A 21,899-nucleotide genomic window follows, 5' to 3' on the forward strand; every position below is an offset into this window, starting at 1 on the left:
ATGAGTTGGATATATTTGTATGCAAGATTCCCCAGCCGGTGGTCGTGGTGATCTAATCCCCTTGCGACCGTCTTAAGACCAGAGAGAGAGAGAGAGAGATGGGGAAGGAAGGGAAGTCTGGAGGAATTTTCGAAAAAAAAATATATCCCTCAAAAAAAGGGGGGGGGAAAAGAAAGTCGGAAGTTAAGGCAACATGGCCACCATTAATGAGATGAAAAGTTTGTTGACATTTGAGCTCGTTTCAGAGTGTGAGGAGGAGGAGGAGGAGGAGGAGGAGGCGGTGGTCTTCTTCTTCTTCTTCTGGTGTGGTGAAATAGGGAACGTCATCTCGAAACACCTCACCACCATCTGGTCACTACCATCTGGTGTACTAACCACAACACTGCCAATATTAACTCGCACCCTCCCTCATTACACTCACCCTCATAACATTACCACACACACACACACACACACTGTGTCCCCCCCACTCATCAGTTACCCTCATAACATTACCACACACGCACACAAACACACACTGCCCCCCCCCCCCTCCGCATCAGTTACCCTCTTAACTTTACCACACACACACACACACACACATTGCTCGTAACCTCGATAGCGGTAGAGCGTTTGAAGTTCCTCCTGCAGGAGGCATTGACGAAGTTGTTTAAAAGTACTGGTGGATCTCTGCGTTTACGTTCCTCCTGCAGTAGGCGCTGACGAAGTAGTTTAAAAGTACTGGAGGATTTTTGCGTTTACGTTCCTCCCTCAGGAGGCGTTGACGAATTTGTTTAAAAGTACTGGTGGATCTCTGCGTTTACGTTCTTCCTGCAGAAGGCGCTGACGAAGTTGTTTAAAAGTACTGATGGATCTCTGCGTTTACGTTCCTCCTGCAGGAAGCGCTGACGAAGTTGTTTAAAAGTACTGGAGGATTTCTGCGTTTACGTTCCTCCTGCAGGTGGCGCTGACGAAGTTGTTTAAAAGTACTGGTGGATCTGTGCGCTCCTTGGTTTTAGGATATTGTCGTCGAGGCCATGGGATTCATTCCCCTGAGACGACAGATTTGGCCTATCAACCACCACCTGAGTGTGCTTGGACATGGGTTAATTCCATTTTTAGGGTGGGTGGATCACAGGGGATGTGTACTCACCCCCTAACACTGTCAATATCTGTCAATAGTTCCACCATCTTTTTTTTTTTCCTCTGTCTCCCCGAGCGAGTTCTCTGCTCTGTTCTCCCTAAGTACTTTGTCCTCTCCCACCACGCCAGCATCCCGAGACGCTGCGGAGATAACAAGAGGAGCGACGGGTGTTGCTTGCGTGTGTTTTTTAATGGTCGTATGATTATGTGTGTTCCGGTGGGGGCAGACAATTCTCTCTCTCTCTCTCTCTCTCTCTCTCTCTCTCTCTCTCTCTCTCTCTCTCTCTCTCTCTCTCTCTCTCTCTCTCTCTCTCTCTCTAATATATATATGGTCGACTTACAAGGTTGGAGGAGACGTTCACTTTAACTATAGTATGACGAAACACCCATTTTTTTTTCTCTCTCTTCGTAATTTAGTCTGTTATCGCCAACATATCAAGAGGTCAAAGGTCAACGATTGTATAACTCGCGATGAGGTAACGCGGAAGTTGTTGATAGGCCATTTTGGCGCAAGAGAGAGAGAGAGAGAGAGAGAGAAGGGCGCTTGCATTCGCCCATGAGTCTGGCATCTTTAGTCCCCAAGTTCCTTTTCGCTCGTCTTCAGAATTCTAATTGTCTGTCGAGTCGTCATATTTGCGGTGCTTAGGACACGTCTGTAAAATCATCATAGAAAGAGAGAGAGAGAGAGAGAGAGAGAGAGAGAGAGAGAGAGAGAAGTCTTTTACTATAGCCTCTCTCTCTCTCTCTCTCTCTCTCTCTCTCTCTCTCTCTCTCTCTCTCTCTCTCTCTCTCTCTCTCTCTCAGCGATATATAAGAAGCAGTCGACGGTAAATGAAAAATGAAATAATAATAGCTGGAAGAAAAAAAAATTATGAATAAAGACGAGAAAGAAAGTAGAGGGAAAAAAAAAAATGTATATTCATATGACCTTGAAAAACGTAGACGGATTAAGTCTCTCTCTCTCTCTCTCTCTCTCTCTCTCTCTCTCTCTCTCTCTCTCTCTCTCTCTCTCTCTCTCCCTCCCTCCGGGAACCTTGTAATACATGACGTTCATTGTGGCCGCTTAAAGTGTGCGGATGACAACACCTCCAGCGGTGCCTCTGAGTAGTCTTCGTCTCCTCCTCCTCCTCCTCCTCCCTCACTCTCGTAATTTCTTATTAGCTTAGGGATATTTTCCTTTTTAACCCCCACTTGTTTCGAACGCTTCGCTGAATGCACACCGTCATGACGGCCTTCTACGTTAAGCAGCTGATACTCCATTTTTATTTTTTTAAAGTCTTCTTCACAGCGCGCAGAACGCTTGTTTAAATAGCTTTTTAAAAAAAAGGAATAGTTTGTAATTGAAGTCCATGGCGAATTATAGTCCCGCGCCCCCTCCCAACCCACCCTCTTCTCCTGGTATACTTTTAAAAAGTCTTTTTTTAACTCGAATGGAATGAAATACAACCCTCAACTATACATAACAAAGATTCCAGAGTTCCAGACCCTCCTCCACCACCCACCCACCGGTGCCCTACCCTAAAGCCACCCTTCCAGACTAGTGGGGGAGGAGGAGGAGGGCAGATCCAGGCAAAAGGGGGAGGGGACACAGACAGTATCTGGAATGAGTGTCACACATTATTAAATAAACATGGCATCAGTCATCACGCTCCTCCTCTGGAACAGGGCCCCCGTCCCTCTGGGTTATTGCAAGTTCCTTCCACTGGATCGAAGAGCTGATGGAGAGGACCTTTTGGTGCGTTCTGTTCCGTGCCTTAATTCTGTTCCGTTCCCTTGTTCCTTAGTGTCGGGTATTTAGCGTTGAAAGATATCCGTGTACTTGAGGAAATACATGATGAGCGTTTTTCTTTTTTAAAAAGTTATCATCTTTTGTGGCGTGGATTTCATCTCGTTCCTCAATGATCACAACTCTTTTCTTGCGGGGGTTCAAATCGTGGTTCATGTGTCGGTCACTAACTTACCCATACCTCGATTAGTGTCTACGTTCATCCCTCCCAGACCTGGCTCAGCCTGGGGATGGGATAGGTATACCTCGTCCCTTCACATCCTCCACCGTTCACAACAGTCTTCATGGACAGCCTCCAGGAATGACGTCGGGCGGGGGGGGGGATGGAGGTCGTCTCTCTCTCTCTCTCTCTCTCTCTCTCTCTCTCTCTCTCTCTCTCTCTCTCTCTCTCTCTCTCTCCCTCCCTCCTGTTATTCCACTGAACTATGTGAATCTCGCAAAACTGGCGAGCCTTAAATTCCATCCCAGTCGAACTCAGGTCCGACTGACGGTCTCCATCCCGGGGAATTAATGTTCTGTGTTGGTTGGGGGAAATTCTGCAACGGAATCGCCTCGGGAATTTTTTTTTTCTTTTACCACGGTTTGGACACCAGTCTGTAGCAGGGAGGGAAGGGTATGATAATGTTCTTCTTTCGTCTATGCATAGCCATGAAGTTAGCCACAAATACATAGAGAAAATAGCAAATCTATAGTTCATTGTTGTTTCTTTTTTTTGGTAGGATAGGTACGTATCCCGGCGTTCGTGCGCGCGCGCGCGCTCCGGTTTATAGCTTTCTTTAACAGGGGGAATATTGAGTGTATCCCAAGTATTGGGAGGTCGGCGCTGGTATTCAGCCTTGGCCAGAGGGATCCTAAATATCACAGAATACTTGCTGAACTCTAATGGCGGGTTGGAGGATATCCGGAGCGCTGGGTGACACACGACGTTCCTCCAAAGAGGAAGAAATCTGAAATAAGGAATTGGAATATAAATGGCTGATTTGTACGGACGATCACTGTATCTATACACAGCTTGATGGGTACCAGATGACACACATACACTTGCATATATATATTTATATATATATATATATATATATATATATATATATATATATATATATATATATATATATATATATATATTCCTGTGAGTCCACGGGGAAAATGAAACACGAAAGGTTCCCAAGTGCACTTTCGTGTAATAATCACTTCATCAGGGGAGACACAAGAGAGAAATATAACAGTCAGTTGAAATACATCGAAGAGACGAAGCTAGGAACAGAGATTTGGGCCAGGCGAGGGTATTCCCTCAAAGGCCCAGTCCTCTGTTCTTAACGCTACCTCGCTAATGCGGGAAATGGCGAATAGTTTGAAAAAAAAAAAAAATATATATATATATATATATATATATATATATATATATATATATATATATATATATATATATATATATATATATATTGAGAGTACTCTCTTATCAGAGGACTTCTTACTCCAAAGGAATCCACATTACCCTGCTACTTGACGTAGTGCAGCCTAGAGCCTTTGGCAAGAGGATCTGATTAACATTAGGATTCTTTCTTGAAAGGAGATCTAGGGGTAATGATAATACTGATGATGATAATGGTAATGATTATAATGATAATGGTAATATACGTAGGTACACCCACTCAAGCAAACACACACACACACACACACACACAAACACACACACACACAAACCACAACATTCCCTACAGACAAAAGCCATCATGACTGACCATTTACTCAACCTCACAATCACAACCCCCTCCCTCTTCCTGTCTCTAATCTACTCTCCAAAAACCTCGCCAGACATTTCCGGGTGCCACCCGTGGCCTCTCCTGTACCAGGTCAAGGGTGAGGGATCCCAGGTTAAGTGTCACGACCTCAGAGGGCCTCATGGGAAACACTTGACCCTCCTCAGTTCGTGTTGTGTAATTCGTTCATGAAGGAGAAGTTGTTTGGCTGTTTTCTCTCAGAAGCAGACACGGGTCTCTGCGAAAAGGTCTCTCTCTCTCTCTCTCTCTCTCTCTCTCTCTCTCTCTCTCTCTCTCTCTCTCTCTCTCTCTCTCTCTCTCTCTGAGCCATTTCCCGCGTTAGCGGGTCAGCGTTAATAACAGAGGACTGAGCCTAAGAGGGAAAATGTCCTCACCTGGCCCGCCCCCTTCTCTGTTCCTTCTTTCGAAAAAGTAAAAAAAACTGGAGGGGAGGATTTCCAGGCCCGTCCCCTCCCCTCGCTTCCTCCCCCTTTTAGTCGCCTTTTCGACACGCAGGGAATACGGAGGCAAAATTCTTTCTCCCCTATCCCAGGGATATAAGGATTTACATATATATATATATATATATATATATATATATATATATATATATATATATATATATATATATAGCGGGGGGCTGGAAATCCTCCCCTCTCCTTTTTTTAATTTTCCAAAAGAAGGAACAGAGAAGGGTGCCAGGTGAGGATAATCCCTCAAGGGCTCAGTCCTCTGTTCTTAACGCTACCTCACTAACGTGGGAAATGGCGAATAGTATGAAAGAAAAAGAATATATATATATATATATATATATATATATATATATAGAGAGAGAGAGAGAGAGAGAGAGAGAGAGAGAGGGGAGCGGGGGTTCCCCGGTTCGTATCGAAGTCCCCTTGGAAACAGAACTTCCAAAAGCACCACCACCACCGTCATCGTCGTCCCTGGAGTATAAATACATACGAAAGTAGTCCTTCCTGAGCAGTGAGGGAGGGTAGGCCTAAACCCGTCTGGCCCACGTTACGTCCTCTGTTGGCCCGTTGAGAGAGAGAGAGAGAGAGAGAGAGAGAGAGAGAGAGAGAGAGAGAGAGAGAGACCAAAAAAAAAGATATATATTAGCCCATAAAGAATTCTGACAAACGTGTCCTTTGTATGCATGAAAGTCACCTTCCTCATGATGTGCCGGGCGCCAAATCTTTATGATGAGTTATGGTTTGAGGTGGTCAGGAACGTAGGCTGTAGGGGAGGGTAGGAATAAGCACTTGATCTTTAGACATATGGCATGTCTCCATATCGTAATCCCTGTACGAGGCCCAGAATACAATTATGAATCCCACATATCATTTGATGTTATCGAATCTATGATCTTGGAATGGCTCTGTCATTGAGAAATATCACACAGTCTATTTCCTTTTTGAACATCACATTCAAATCAGTTTACTCGGAAAGATGAGTCAGTATAGTTTTCATATGGGTGATTAATAATATCATGTTGATCAGTATGCATGAGGGATACCACTCTCTATTGTAGTATTGATCATACGATGGGACAAACGTAACATACATTCATTGCGAGACATGAGGAAAATCACTGCATGAGTGGTTATGAGACACAGGCATGAATTTACCTCATGAGTACCTTGCTTGGCTTGTGGTCTGCCTTTGGTCACCTGGATCTTTCGATAGCCCTCACGTTAACCCGCTACCTCAGCAGGAGGAACGCTTTTAGGTGGAAGAAAAAAGAGGGGGAAGTAAATTCATCAGCGTCCAATGTAACGAAAAGAGACGGAGTTCGAGTACCCAGTTGGGAGATCGAGGTGGAGGAAGGGCGAGGAGCTGTTAAGACACCCCTAAGCAACGAATAAGGGTCTGAGGAAGGAACATCTTATGGTGGTTACGATAGTAATGTTGCTGTGTACTGCAGTGACGTACTGTGATAGCACTGTGGCAGTGCTATAGTGATGCAGTGACGTACTATAGGAGCACTGTAGCAGTGCTATGTAGCGATGCAGTTGAACGTCCTCTTAAGGTTCTGTGCCCCCGAAAGGAGATGTTACATGGAGGAAATCACCGTGAGCGTTCAGGAAACAGTTAGATGTAAATTCAGTGAGTTCGTATGTGGTTCGGCGGAAGAGACCCAACACTGTCGTGCGCTCAGCCCACCCGACAAAAGAAAGGCCCACAGCACCTCTGCTGTGTCGTCAGCTCACACCATCAAGAGAGATGGGAGGGCGCCCTCACCCCCTGTTGCCTGGCGTAGGTCCTTTAAGGGTTGGGGGGAAAAAAAGCTTTTACAAGACGATAGTAAACATAAGGAAGAACTGTTCGTGGCGACACTGTTGATGTGGCTTGTGTCAGCGCCGTCCATCACACACACACACACACACACACACACACACACACACCACCGCTGCTGTGGCTCACGTGCCCCTAACAACTCTGTAACAGTTTAAAGTGTGGTCCATCGTGCATTAAAAACTTATCCCCCCCTACTCACCCACCCCACCACCCCAAAAGCTCCGAAAGTTAGAGAGAGAGAGAGAGAGAGAGAGAGAGAGAGAGAGAGAGAGAGAGAGAGAGAGAGAGAGAGAGAGTTAAGTCTCTATAAATACCATCGGACATGTTTCAATGATTGACACCCGAAACGAAACACGGGAGAGAGAGAGAGACACACACACACACACACACACCCTTTCCCTCTACTCGCCGACGCATGGTTAAAGTTGTCGTTTACGATGTACATTATTGGCAGAACCGAAGAATAATCATGAATGAACGCTTTTAGCGCCTCCTGCCTCCTCCTCCTCCTCCTCCTCCCCCCGCTGTAAAAAAAAAAAAAAAAAAAGTACAAAAGAAAGGTTATCGTACGCTTCGTTGAATAGAACGCAGGAGTAACGCGGGAGATGTTAAATCAGCCGTGCTCAATGAGTCAGGAGGAGAAGCAATTCTTTGGGTGTAGAAATGTAGGAAAAATTCGAAAAGGTGAGCATCCAATATTTTGTGAGTCTAGTGTTGTCTCCATCATTCAATTTAATCCCCCCTTACCCCCGCTTCTGTCCCTTGCGCTGCCAGGGTACGATGACTTTACTTGAAAATTTGAGGTTTGTGCTCCTATTATGAGTACGATATTCAAAGTATCGCTCGTATTTGGAATATTTTTGTTCTTTAGATGTGTTCAGTAGATTTTGCTTGCATGGAGGGAATTCAACAAGCACAGAAATGTGGGCAGAAAGAAGGTACGTGACAACAGCATTCTCCCCCCACGTTCTCCCCTCCGTTGGCTCGGCCAATCAGCTCGCTCGTCCGCTTCCCCAGCCCCCTTCCAGCTGCGTCCCAACGCTTGGTCGATACAGCTCACTCACATTAAAAGTATTTCCACAAGGTAACCAAACTATAACGACATCTCAACATCAGTTTCTTGAAACATAATAGGTAATTTTAAGTAGTATCCGGAGCCCTTGGGTCTTTGCTTTCCTCGAAAAGTACTCATGCGTGAGAAAGATTAGGCCAGGGGAAGGGATCTGAACGCACGCTCGGCTACCCATAATGCAGTGGCGCCTCGGGGGACACAACCGGTCACATGAAGCCTTGGGTTTCGGTTAGCAATTTCCCCTACATTTCGATCGGAGATGGTCTTTCAAAGCGCGTAAGATCCCTTCATTCTTTATGCCCTTTGATGAGTTTTGATGTCGGGGGGAGAGAGAATCGCCAAATCGAGTGTTTGTCTTGTGTTTTCGCGTGATCCACCAAACTTAAATCGCTCAAAAAAAAAAGGAGGAGGAGGAGGGAGGATGGTGTATTAAGTTCAACCTTCCAACCCCCTTCAGACTGGACAGTCGCACACGGATACAAATCCCCTCCCTCCCTTCCTTCCTTCCTTTCCCACCCCCCTCCAAAACGATCCCCCCCTTCCCCTCAGTAAAACAGCAAGAGCAACAATACGCGGCTTTCCCCTTTTCGGTATCCATAGCAACGTGAGGTCCAGGCGGGCACAACACGATATGAATATAGCTCATCCCGGCAGCTCGCGTCTCATTTTCATAATCCGATCCAGCCTTGTCCCGATGGCAATCTCCGGGGACCTGCACAGCCCCGCTGGCGACATCCACGAGAGAGAGAGAGAGAGAGAGAGACGCTTTACGAAATTCTTACCCTCAGAAATATGAACCATTTCTATCGAGCTTCATCGGCGATATCTTATAATTGAAACGTTCAACGTAAGGTTCTTCGTGGTAATATAAAAGTCCTTTTTGTGTGTGTCTGTCTGTCTTTAAAGGCCTGTCCCAAACTCCCTCTCTACCGTAATCGGAAACTTCGAGTCAAAGAAACCTTATGAAAGATCATAATCCAAGATGGCCTACAGCTTCACGGTAAATCGTATCATCGTCAATGTCTTTCATGTTTGAATATGAGACTATGATAGGGAACCCTACGCTATCTCTCACAAGTAGACCTCTGACAATTGCAAGTGGGGGGGGGGTTGTTGGCCTGTAGGTAGGGCTAGTGCGCCTGCGTCACGAGCGAGGGGCCAGCGTGTGGCGGCTGACCCCCGACTTTCCCGCGCTCAGCCGACGCCGTGCCTGAGTCACGATAATTGTAAGTTACAACTTTTATCTCCTCTCCTTTTTTGTGGGTTTCTTATAACTCTACTTTTTGTAAGTTGAGATTTAGATGTATGTAAGGTTCTTTAAGGTGAGTAGTGGTTTTGTTAAATATGTGTTGTTATATGTCATTTGTTCTTGAGGTAGTGAAGGGTTGATTTATTTGCGTATTGGAAACGAGGGAATGGTAGTCAGAATTTCGATGTCAACTTTAATTTGTTTTTCAACACTTCGCAGCGCGGATGGAAATCTCGCGTGTTTGTTTACCATAGAGAGACCCCGATCCCCCCCTCCTCCACCTCCTCACCAACGGTATTCATCGCCCACTAAACCCACTGGCCTTTCAAAGCTTCCAAAACAACACTGCCCCTTAACGTTCCTCTCCGTCCCTCCCTTCCACCCACCTCATCTCCATCTAACGTCGCCCCATACGAGTCCAAGCCTCTCCCACACACCCCGACACTCCCTTACCACCACCCACTACCCTCCAACCATCCCCCCCACGGAGAGTTTTCGGGCGGTAGTGTCCAGTGTCCTCAAGTATGGAGGGAGGGGACGGACGGTGAGGGAGGGAGGGAGGCATCAGGTCGGTTTCTTAAAGAGGCAGTAGTGATGGACCTCATCCGACCAACTAACCCCCACACACACCCTCCTCCTCACCTAGTGGGACATAGTATAGTAAGAGTTCGACCATTAGGGCCCCTGTGTGTGTGTGTGTGTGTGTGTGTGTGTGTGTGTGTGTGTGACGGGTGAAGGCTTACGGAAGGAGGTGATCAGAGAGGCTTCGTTGAAGTAGTACCACCTTGAGGGATGGTTAAGCTCGATGGTCAGAACGCACGCCATATGCCACGTCTGAAGCCAAGGAGGCCCAATCTCTCTCTCTCTCTCTCTCTCTCTCTCTCTCTCTCTCTCTCTCTCTCTCTCTCTCTCTCTCTCTCTCTCTGAGATGCGAAAAGAGAATGACGATTCCAGTGCAACTTCATTATCATTACGCATGTAAATACGCAGAGACGTACACACTCACACATGCACACACAGGTTTCATGCACAAATACACTATGCACTCGCATACAAATGCCATTTATGACTCTGTGAAAATAGTGCTAATAATGATGATAATGATAATAATTATAATGTTAATGATGATAATAATAAGAATAATGATAATGGTAATAATCACTATAATTGTTATACTACTAATAGTAATAGCAGTAATGACTATAATTGATATTCATGATAATCGTAGTAAGATTATTATTCATGGAATCAATAATCGCTTGCATAAAAAGAAAGTGTGTTCTCTCGCATCTGAAACAATGTCTGTAAATTGGCCCATTTCTCCACTAGTCTGACCTGAGCAATCTATAGTTAACTGTGATTCATAAAGCCACTCATTTAAGTATATAATTTTCCTCTGAATTTCCTTCAGGTGATTTCACTTTTAAGCCCTTAACCCGTCACCCACCCCAACCTCCTCCTCCTCCTCCTCCTCCTCCTGAAGTGATGCCGTCTTCCCGCATTTTCCGTGGGCAAACTTCTCCTACTTCTTTCTCTCCTGAAGGAGTGTGCCTCTTGAGATGTAACCTCGATCCATTCTCGCCTTCTTCGTCCTCGTTTAATATCCCAATGTTTTCCTTCTTTTTGGAAGCATGCCTTGGTGCAGCCCATCCCTAAGAAAGAAGACCGTTTTTGCCCTTCCAACTACCACCTCCTCGCTCTCACTTCTTCTGTCTCCAGCCACTTCGAAAACTCCCCCTTAACTCTCACTTTCTTGAACACTTAGAATTTTATTTCCTTCTTAACAAGGACTAGTATGGATTTCGTGGTGCATGGTCGATTGTTGATCTTTTCTTAAGTGATCCATTCCTTTTGCTCCTCACTTGGAGAGTTTGATGGATCTTTTGTCGTGGCCATTGACATTTCTAACGTATTTGACATTGTGGTAAAGTCTTAGATTTATCATGCTAAGTACCCAGTTTATCGACAAGCTTTTTGGGGAGGATAAACAGCTGGGTGGACTGTGACCGACTGCCGCGACATGGACTTTAGCCTTTGCGGACTCGACCCCGGGCGGCCCGTGAATGTGCCAAGGTCAGAAACGCTAACCGCTACACCGCTGAATTCCATTCCTTCGGTTTTTCTACTTTGCTCTTTTCTCTAATGCCTAGTTTTCCCTTCGGTCGTTTCTTCGTGGTAGTAGTTGATGGAGCAACAGCTTCCTTTTAACTCTGTTACAGTAATGATCCTCAAGATCATTACTCTTTTGATAATCAAACTCTTTCTTGTCTTTATGAATTCCTCATCCTCTGAGTCTATTCAAGTTTATGCTGATGATTCCATTCTGCACGTTTCGGCTATCTGTTTTTTATGTGTGTGTGTGTGTGTGTGTGTGTGTGTGTGTGTGTGTGTGTTGTGATTATCATTTGTGTGATACACAGAATGAGAGTTTCACACTTATGTTGTTCCGTCTCTGAACCTTGTATGTATGCACCCTTTTTTACTCCTATGTGAGTATACGCATACATACACACAATGCAGCCTGAACTAGGTATCCAACCCGAAGAAAGGATGATCGGCTGGGATTGGCTGCGGGCCTGACTCCCGAGCATAGGATATGGAAATAAGCAAGTGCAACCCATGGCGGGCCCGTGCTGATTCATGGTCGGTAACGCTAAGCACTACATCACGGAGGCGTGTGTTTGTGTGTGTGTGTGTGTGTGTGTGTGTGTGTCAACACGCAGAAAAACAATCAAAGAAACGAAAACAATCCTCTTCCAACCATAGCAAACCTTCTAAATAACTGTGTAAAGACTGGTCTGTTTGCCATCCTCTGCCCTTGTTGTTATACATCCGACGTCTTTATGAAGCTTCTTCCTTCCCTATGGAAGAAGATATATTATTGGCTTTTTCGTCTCTCTTCATTCATTTTGGGGCCACTTTTGACATGGAACGTGGCAGGCATGTACTTTGGTCAAGTCCACCCAGACACTTCAAACTCCTCAAAGCACACAAGACCTTTGCTTCACTCCCCCACTCCATGGCTCACCTTATCTCCCATAGATCCATCCGCTGCCGTTTCGACTCCCAGATGTCTAAGACACTCCACTTTCTCTAGGTTCGTCCCCACTCAAACTTACGCTCACACCAACCCGTCGGCTTCCTCCTTTTACATACTCCCAAATTCAGACACCAGCTTCTACAGTTTCTCTGTTGAGTCTGCCACCGGACTCGTGTTGTTAGCAAATAGTAAGTCGCTTGCCCCTCAGGCACCTCCAACCTCCAGCATACTATGGACCCCGCCTTTCTCTCCAGAACCCTCGCATTCATCTCCCTCACTAGCCCATCCACGAATAGGTTGAACACCTAAGGTGACATTACACACCTTGACGCAAACGTACCTTCACTTGGAGCCACTCACCCTCCTTTTTCCTATTCGCACACGTATTTCTCTCCCAATAGAATTCCTCACTGCATCTAGCAGCTTTATTCCCATGGCTTTTTGTTCGTAGACCCCTCTACAACGCATCTCTATCAATCTTAGATACACTTTCTTCAGCTTCTTGAATGTCACATACAAATTTCTTTCATTCTACATTTTTCAATTACGAGTTTCTTCAAAGTAAACACCTGGTCCACAGATCATGTACCATTTCTGGGGCCACATTGTTCATCCCCAGTCTAATGCTCTATGCATGCCACCATTCTGTGAATCACCACTCTCCCGCACGATTCGGCAGGTATATTCAGTAGCATTATACTTCTTTGATTCGGGAATTCAGTTTTATCCCCCTTGCCCTTATGTTATGGCACTATCCAACCATTCTGCCAATCCCCAGGCACCTCGCCTTGGACCATACATACAGTGAAAGTTCTGACAAGCCAATCAAGATTACTATCACCCCATTTCTTGAAAAATGCAACTACAGTCGCATCCACTCCTGACACTTTGCTAAGCTTCATCTTGTACAAGGCTTTTCCACCACCTCCGTCTTCTGACTTCACCACACCACACCATTCGCTATGACTCTCTCTCCCCGCATACCTCCTCATCCCAAACATCCCACGTACTCCACCTTATCATATTACACATCCAAAAGCCCTCAGAATTCTCACTCAGTTTCTTCTTTATCTTTTCTTTGCCTGTTACCGCTTTCTCACCTGTTGACGTATCCTCTCTTTTGTTGTTGTTATTATTCTCCCTGAAGTTTGCCGACTTATTCTCTTCTCATCTTTCATTAGCCCTAGTTATCAGCCCCAGCGCCTCACTCTTGTTATCCTTCCGATTTCTCTCGTACATCTCCCAGTCACACACACTCCTTCACTGCAGGTACCACCCATACACCTCTTTTTTTCTCTCTCACTTTCACTGGTAGCTTAACTTCCTCACCCCACCACTCGCTAACTATTTTCATACTCCAAAATCTCACTTTTCGCATGCCATACACTTCATTCGGGTATATGAATATTTCTTGCCTATGTACCATCCACTCCTCTCCTCACCCACTTCCAAAGTTTCGTTTACTTTCACCATATGGTATTCTTCACCCTCAGCTACCACATCACTCCCTCTTGCATTCAAATCTCCCGCCGCTAAGTCTCATTTCCTTGCATTAGAATTGCTAAAGCATTTACCCAGCTCCTCCCAGAAGACCCTGCGCTCTTCCTCATTCCTCTCGCCACCAGATGCGTAAATAGTGACAGTCACCCACCTCTTGTAGGCCACTTTCATCCTCGAATCCACTTCCTTTCATTCCTTAGCACATTCGAACGACCTCTCCTTTGTTTTCATCCTGACACACACCAAACGTTCGTAAACCACTTGATCCTTCTTTCTCTAACAGTCAGAACATCCACAAATATATCACCTATCTCTCCCATATATATATATATATATATATATATATATATATATATATATATATATATATATATATATATATATATAACGTACACATATTTCATTAAAGTCTTAGAGTTTACTTTCTTAGATATATCTTATGTGTCTCAGGTATCATCTTATTTTAGAAATAGTAAAGACAACTTTTAAACGTCTCTCCGTAATCTATAATTACACTGGCCCTATTTTTTTTCCTATGCATTAACCATAATCAAGTTAAAGTTAGGTACAAGTTGTTACACAATTGAAGACATTAGATTTGTAATTCCCACCGTAGGGAGTTGTGGCTTGAGCTATCGTCATTCATGTGTGGTAGCTTATTGCAGGGTCAGGTACAGCGGATCGGAAGAAGAAGAGAAAGCAGAGAAGAGTAGAAGAAAAAGGATCCATTAAGTTGTTACCTTGACCCTGGTCAGATGGGACCTTACTTCGTACCCTGATCCTCTATTGTCTACTTGGGTAATAATGCCTATGATTGATGGGGGAAAGGTCAGTGATGCATCTGATCTTACGTTGTATGGGCTGGACCGTCAGATAGGGGGATTGAATAGGGGGACTTGTGTCCACGATGTTCACTTGTTATGCTGAGGGTTAGGAGCTCTGTCATATATCCATGGACTGCTACTATATATATATATCTTTTTCTTTCATTCATCCTATTCGTCATTTCCTGCGTTAGCGAGGTAGCGTCAAGAACAGAGGACTGGGCCTTTGAGGGATTATCCCCACCTGGCCCCCTTCTCTGTTCCTTCTTTTGGAAAATTAAAAAAAAAAAAAAAAACGAGAGGGGAGGATTTCCAGCCTCTCGCTCCCTTCCCTTTTAGTCGCCTTCTACGACACGCAGGGAAATACGTGGGAAGTATTCTTTCTCCCCTATCCCCTATATATATATATATATATATATATATATATATATATATATATATATATATATATATATATATATATATATTGAGTAAACACGAAAGGATATAGGCATTGTTCAGCACAGCACTGAGCCTGTGCATACAGTTTCTTGTCTCTGGGGTTGTGTGGAGGTATAATGGGGTTAGGGACAGCCAGGGGAACGTAGGTTGATGGAGAAAGGGGGAAGGAGGAGTAGAGTGCAGCGGAGATGTACTTTGTCTGGCTTATCTTGGTGTCAGCAGGCGGAGGAGGAGGAGGAGGAGGAGGAGGAAGCAAAGGCGAGGATTATGAGGCTTGGGAGAAATATGAGAGGAACTTTGAGGAGGAAGAAAACCTTGCGTAAGAGAGAGAGAGAGAGAGAGAGAGAGAGAGAGAGAGAGAGAACGAAAGGTGTTAACAGAGGGGGGTTGAAAGGGTTGGATGTGATTACAAGGAACAGAAAGTCAGAGGTGATGGCGGGAAGCAGAAATAGGTGGTAGCAGGGAGCAGAAAGAGACGATGACAACAAAGGACAGAAGAAGAAAGGGATGAAAACAGAAAGAAGGAAGATGATGAGAGTGATAAAGAGTATGTACAGAATTACATTATTTTATTCATTCCACTGTGTGTGTTACTGTACATAAAGGCGATCAGAAGTAGTTCTTATCCCGGAATCCAGTCCAGACGTCGAAAAGATGAATATAGAACCAGATAAGTATTTCTGAATTACTTCAGATTAATGATTGAGATAAACATTATCCTATTAAAGTATTTACGAGGATATGATTGTAATGTAAATAGTAATGTAAATTTGGTGAAACTAAAGAACTGAATAGCTTTCATAAAGTATATAGATGTATATAGATAGATGGAGAGAGAGAGAGAGAGAGAGAGAGAGAGAGAGAGAGAGAGAGAGAGAGAGAGAGAGAATTACATAGTACTCATATTTCACATTTAAGTAACGTCCTCATACCTCACACCCTCGTGCGGATGGGCCCTCCTTACAGAAGGACGCAACTCATTCACGTTTGTGTTTGATCTACCGACGTTAACCGCCCCTTCAAATAGCTTCCTAATGGCCCGAAAATAACTCGTGGATGTTGCAAGGTCATTAGGTCGATGCGACGAAAGAATGATTTATGAATATCGTAAATCTTGCGCAAAGTACGAAATGATCTCGTATCATTCCTCTTAGCATTATATTCTGGTATGGATGCTACTTACATCACAAATGAGGAATATGATTTTTTTTTCAAGATTTTTACTCATTTGATCAAATTCCTCTTCAATTAGCAATTTTTTCTTTTATGTCATTTTGATCTTCAGTAAAATCTCCAACCAGCTGTATGATTGGTCAGTGGTGACTACGAGAGTCAATAAGTCCTATGCAATTTTCATAATAATTTCAGTAAAAAGCTAATATTCACATGTATCAGTTTCCTCTGCCCGATAGGACAGAGATCCTGGTAATCCTCTTTCAGTGGTACTGGAGCCGCATAACCCAAACAGATTACTGTATACATCAGTTCCAGTGTTATCAAACGGATAGGAATTTTTTTTCTTTCTTCCTCCAGTCCGTACTTTCCCACAAAATTTCTAAGGTAGTATCCTCTCTTTATGCACGATATTTTCTCTCGTCTTTTTTTTCTGTCGATAGTTGAGCCGGAGGGAGAGGTGGGTGAGGAGATGTCTTCTATTTTTCTATAGAGTTTAAACATCTATTCTCAGACGATCACGATAGATAACCTTATTATGGACCATGAGGTCGTCTGCTGTCTATCCTATGGACCGTGAGGTCTCCCGTTATCTGTCCTTCCTAACTTCGTATACATAAGTCTTCAGAAGAACAGATGTTAGGGAATAATTCGCTTCATTGGCACATCACATCCTTATGATGCGGTGCCATTAGACTCCGCACGTAGGTGTTTACACCGTCAACGATAAGTCAACCTTCAGCGAGGCTGTGTCATCGTCAGTAGAAGGGAAAAGGAGCGCATCTCCTCCAGGAACTTTCTGGAGGAACTCTTTATCATCATTTCCCTTGCTCCTGCGTGGAGTGCAGTAGCCTTGAAGCTGCAGGAGCCCCATCGAAAGGGGGGGATCTTAGGACTGGATAGTACGTGCCAGACAAAGATAATGTGTACATGAGCGTTGGGTATCTCTAGAACTATCCAAGTCGTTGTGTGCTTCATTATTTCTACAGGATACTGAATTCAACACCTTATGTTGGTCCTGGATCCTACCCCTCTGTCTCTTCCCTCCTCACTTATGCACTTTCCCCTCCTCACATCTGCACTCGTTGTTTTACTCGCCATGAGCATAATTTCCTCTCTCATTTCGGACGTGAGGAGCATCTCAGAAGTGGAAGCTGTAATCACATACTGAGCCTTATAGCAAACCTCATGACCCTCCCAGGCCAGGACATTCACCATGGCCTACCAATAAGAGGGGGGGAAAGAAGGGCCCCAGGACCCCATCGGTTGTGAACTGCAGGTAAAGTTATCAAGAGATAACCCTAATATTCGTATGGTAGACACACTCGGAAACAATCATCATTGTGGATTTGGAAAGTTGCCCCATTACGGATACACATTAAGTGGGAGGGAAGGAGGGAGGGAGGAATAATTGACACAGGGTTGCGACACTGTAGCAGGTGGTAGCTTGGGAGACGTGGACGTTGGTTGAGATCATGATGGTTAACAAGACTTTCCGTATGTTGATTATGTTAGATCTTTTGGTATTGTGATTGTTGGATATGTTAAATTTTTAGGTTAGGTAATTGTGATTGCTGGATATTGATGAATGTCCACATATAGTTTATGTATGAAAGATATATATATAGTGTTTGGAATAAGGAGCCTTCTTAGGTTGGTTCATGTCAGTCGATAACAAATGGCTCTCGATTATATAGCATATTAATCAAAATACGAAACGCAATATGATCAAAGATTCTTACTTGCAAAGGACTCGATTAATCATTACGAATTAATCAATCTATTGCAAAATATGAAAAATGAAATGGGGAGAACAATGGAGAGTCATTCTTTGAATGTCTCTTACCATTTGGTGAAATTATTCGCGATCTTATGAGTTTGATTTTAATCACCAGATAATCATCAAATCCACTTTCATGAAAACAATCTTAAATCTTTGGGATGAAATAATTACAGAATTCAAAATGCATGTAATTAAATAATATGTCTGAGCTGCTTATGTAGAATAAGTCTTAGGATGAGAAATCGTGAGCAGGTAATGTGTAGAAAAAGACTTAGGATGAGAAATCTTGAGCAGATAATGTGTAGAAAAAGACTTAGGATGAGAAATCGTGAGCAGATTATGTGTAGAATTAGACTTAGGATGAGAAATCGTGAGCAGGTAATGTGTAGAAGAAGACTTAGGATGAGAAATCGTGAGCAGGTAATGTGTAGAAGAAGACTTAGGATGAGAAATCGTGAGCAGGTAATGTGTAGAAAAAGACTTAGGATGAGAAATCTCGAGCAGATAATGTGTAGAAAAAGACTTAGGATGAGAACTCGTGAGCAGATAATGTGTAGAAAAAGACTTAGGATGAAAAATCTTGAGCAGATAATGTGTAGAATTAGACTTAGGATGAGAAATCGTGAGCAGGTAATGTGTAAAATAAGACTTGAAATGAGAAATCTTTCCACCTTTCCCTGAAATTCTTGCTCATACGAGACGCCAACCAAAAGGAGTGGACAAAATTCTTATGCAAGAGAGCGCTGGAGTCAAATGTCCCTTTTACATATACGTGACACGGATAACTTCCTCTGAATCAACGGAAGAAGACTAATCCTGTCTTAGAAGAATTTAATCCCATTTACACCAGCGTATGACATAATGTCAACGCTCTGTCCCCTTAAAGAGTTAAGATAGAAGGATCGATGAACACATATAGGCTATCGAACTCCTAAACAATCTGGTAGACCTGTGGAATGAAGATATCTATATATGCTCGATTCATTTATAAGGGGATTAGATACAGGGTACAGCGGAGGTTGTCGGGTGGTGGGAGAGAGAGAGAGAGAGAGAGAGAGAGAGAGAGAGAGAGAGAGAGAGAGAGAGAGAGAGAGAGAGACCTCTCTTCCGAGGCAAGAGAGGCTTAAGGGCGTTTCGACAGCCTGGGTCAGGAGGGCAGGTCATTTCGCCAGCACCCACCGCTCCTCCTCGCCATATATTATCACCCAGGCCATACACCACTCACGCCAGAGGAGATATACAGCCAAAGCCCGACGGCTCGTACAACCCATGCTATTGGCATCACAGCTAAACCCCCGACGGCTCGTACACCTATGCTATTGGCGTGACGGCGTCACATAGCCGGTGACACAGCAGTAAACACCCAGGCACCTGATGGCTAGATTTGCACTTAAGGTCGCCCCTTAACCTTAAAGTTAGCTTTCATAGGAGACAGTTTAAGTGCTTTGTCGCGTTTACGGAGCCAGTTGCGAGGTCAAATGGGGTCGTAGGAAATCAGTTACGCCCCTGATTGGCCTGCTTCTTGTTACAATTACTCAGGAGGGTGATTAAGAATATGGACATTTGTATCTCGTAATTTGGCCATGTATGACACCAACACCAGCTGGTTCACCCCCAGAGCTCCTGGCAGGCCAGAGGGAGCTAAGCTCCAGGGCATCACAAGGTCGCGAAACACTGGCGGTGGGAATGAATTTTCGGCAGTGTTGCAAGGGGGGGAATTATTATCATCTGGCGGGGAACAGTATAATTTGTAGGAGGCCGCTCTCTCGCTGGGCGTCGCGACCTTAGAGGAGGAGGAGGAGGAGGAGGAGGGGGATATTCCTGGTGCTTTTCTGACGTTGTCTTGACGATGTGGGGGGAACGGGATTTATTTCTCCCTTGGAAGTGTGATAATTGATCGTTACGATCGCCCGTGGGGTAATGACCTCATTTGATTGTTGTCGTTTTTTATATTTTCCTCGAATCTAACCTCTTTTATATACGCTGATTATGCTATACGTATATGGAAAGGATCGAAGTGGATCCCTGTGTGGTGGACTACGGCCATCCCCTCTCTCCTATCAGCAAGACCTTACGAGAAGTGTCGCCCTAATCGCTCATTAACCGCGATAAACAACGTCTTGAATAATCGCTCATTATTTAGAGGGAGTAACGTAAGAATTATCATGATTATCCGCGGCACATTAACCCAGGCCTGATAATTCTTTCACCTCCTTAGTTAGGCTTAGGTTAATGAGGGCGCCCTGCTCCCCCGTGGTAATCTGCGTGGTAGGGAGGGCTCAATGAGGGCTCAAATCCTTCCACCCCCCCTCCTGTCGGAGTAGCAGAAGACGGTAGGGTGGTTGATGGAAGGCCCTTCACACACACACACACACGCACTACTACCTGGCTCCCTCCTTTACCACACCCACCTAATCTGAGGTGGTAGGAGGTGTGGGTAAATCTTTTTGACACCGTCTCTTCCTTCCTCTTCCTCCTCCTCCTCCTCCTCCTTCTCCTGCTCCTTCTCCTCTTCCTCCTCCTCAGTTAAGTACGTGGATTGTGGCTTCGGGAAATCTTGATCTTGCGTACTGCGTTTGAAGACGCTGTTGGATCTTCTCTCCAGACGTCCCAGACCGTCTTGTCCACGACGGTCAGTGGGTTGAACACGTCCGTCATTGTGCGATTACCTTGTTCACGGTAGTTTGCAAATGCGAAATCCCTCTCTCTGTCCTGGACTCGGTTTTTTGAGTGGTTACCCCGCCAACGAGGTCTGATCACCTTGGGTAAGGCTGATTCATTGTCCGTGAGAAGAAGACTTCAAGGGTCTCGTCGAAGAGGCGTCTGTCATTTCCCTGCGCCTGCACGGAGCGCAGTCTTGAAGCACAGTAAAAAGGGAATGTTTGTGGTCTTGTACTGATAATGATGATATTGATGATGATAATGAAAATAAGGATAGTTATTATCAACGATAATTGTAATCAGTAATGTTTGCTCATTATTATTATTATTATTATTATTATTATTATTATTATTGTTATTGTTATTATTATTAATATTATTATTGTTATTATTATTATTTTATTATTATTAGCATTATTATCATTATCATTATTACGAATTATTATTATTATTATCATTATTATCATTATTATTATTATTATTATTATTATTATTATAACTATTATCATTATTATTATCATCATTACGAATTATCAATACTATTATTATTATTATTATTATTATTATTATTATTATTTTATTACTTTTAGTTATTATTATCATTATTATTGTTATCATTATCGTTGTTTTTATTATCAGTATCATTATCATTATTATTATTATTATTATTATTATTATTATTATTATTATTATTATTATCATTATTATTATTTCCCTAAGGATAGGGCAGAAATCTGTCTGTCTACCCGCGCATCTCTTGCTTGTAGTAGATAGTGGCGAAGAGCGGCGAGATTGGGCGCTAGGAATCCTCCCCTCCTGTATTAATACACTTCAAGAAAGTAGGAACTCCTGAAGCGAAATGAGAATTTTTTCCTCGAGGAATGAGAGAGAGAGAGAGAGAGAGAGAGAGAGAGAGAGAGAGAGAGAGAGAGAGAGAGAGAGAGAGAGAGAGAGAGAGAGAGAGAGAGAGAGAGAGAGAGAGTACAGTTTCTTCAAATAACTCTAAAAAAAAAATTGAGTCCATCTTATCCCAGCTACTTAATGTAGTGCAGCCTGGAACTGTAGAAGCCCCTGGGAAAAAAAATTATTTCTGAAAGGCATCCTGTGGTAAATATTTGTAAATATGTGGGTGTTACCGGACTCCTCCTGGATGGGGTTACACTGCGGGTGAGATCTCGCTTTCAGCGAGG

At 43.9% G+C, this 21,899-nt stretch overlaps 1 protein-coding gene across 11 annotated transcripts in view; it reads left to right on the forward strand.

Moving 5' to 3' along the window:
* LOC139747513 (uncharacterized) overlaps positions 1-21,899 on the forward strand; it is a 1,014,963-nt gene that overhangs the window by 803,783 nt on the left and 189,281 nt on the right. Inside the window, exon 1 of one of the 11 annotated variants that reach the window (XM_071659909.1) lies at positions 7,280-9,264. The exons of 8 other annotated variants lie outside the window; for them this stretch is intronic. The gene's annotated coding sequence lies outside the window, so the exon portion shown is untranslated. Of the gene's footprint in view, positions 1-7,279; positions 9,265-21,481 lie in introns of those variants that run through there. 2 more of the 11 variants (XM_071659908.1, XR_011712409.1) reach the window with 2 other exon arrangements.

Source organism: Panulirus ornatus, chromosome 69, assembly GCF_036320965.1.
Source record: "Panulirus ornatus isolate Po-2019 chromosome 69, ASM3632096v1, whole genome shotgun sequence".
Classification (NCBI taxonomy): Eukaryota; Metazoa; Arthropoda; class Malacostraca; order Decapoda; family Palinuridae; genus Panulirus; species Panulirus ornatus.